This window comes from Etheostoma spectabile, chromosome 22 (genome assembly GCF_008692095.1).
Source record: "Etheostoma spectabile isolate EspeVRDwgs_2016 chromosome 22, UIUC_Espe_1.0, whole genome shotgun sequence".
NCBI lineage: Eukaryota > Metazoa > Chordata > Actinopteri > Perciformes > Percidae > Etheostoma > Etheostoma spectabile.
Window position 1 is genome coordinate 11149947 of NC_045754.1, and position 853 is coordinate 11150799.

General features: G+C 38.5%; 1 protein-coding gene across 1 annotated transcript in view; it reads right to left on the bottom strand.

Moving 5' to 3' along the window:
* The window catches only part of LOC116672302 (sodium/hydrogen exchanger 9), a 63678-nt gene that overhangs the window by 29269 nt on the left and 33556 nt on the right, over nt 1–853 (bottom strand). The window lies entirely within an intron of this gene.

An 853-nucleotide genomic window follows, 5' to 3' on the forward strand; every position in this document is an offset into this window, starting at 1 on the left:
CACACACACACACACACACACACACACACACACACACACACACACACACACCTGATAAGGACCTGATTTTTTTATTTTTTATCCCAGAACTCATTACAATTATTCTAAGTTATAAGTAACTTCTAATATACATACTGCCAATAGTTGACATATTTATCATTTCTACAATGCACCTGTCTCACTAATTAAAACTTTTCCAACCCATCAGGACATATCAGGCTTGCATTTCATCTTCAACACGTAAAGTACAGCAAAAAAAGACTGTATAAATTGTGTATTGGTTTGTACATCGGAAAGCAAACGTCTCATCTGTAGGATGGGATTGATCTTCTAGCAACAAGAACGACAATACAGAGGAAATAAACAAGAACAAGAAAAAAAGGACCATTATACAGTTTCATGGTAGGTTGTGTTGGGACGCATCAATAATTACTTGCACAATACAGTGAACTAATATTTACATTACTGTATGCAGATTAGTGTAAATATTCACTTTATTTTGCAGCAGCATGATAAAACTCAAGTGTGGGCAATAATGTACCTTGAAATTGAGACCCAAATGGAGAGCAAAAGAGAGGAATTGGCGAGAGGAGGCGTGACAGCCAGTCTCAGCTTTAAAAGCACATTTTGTCTTGTATTCTGATGTGTGACTGAACAGTGAGCTGACTGAAAACGGAGACAATGTTCTTGTCTGGTTTGACCCTTAACCATCTACCTATACATGTAGCCCATGAATTTCTCACTGATGATGGACAGACAGTTTACCTATTTCAGCTCAGCTCACCCCTGTACAGCATGCATTTCTGAGTGTGTTTCGTGTGTTCGTGTGTGTGTGTGTGTGTGTGTGTGTGTG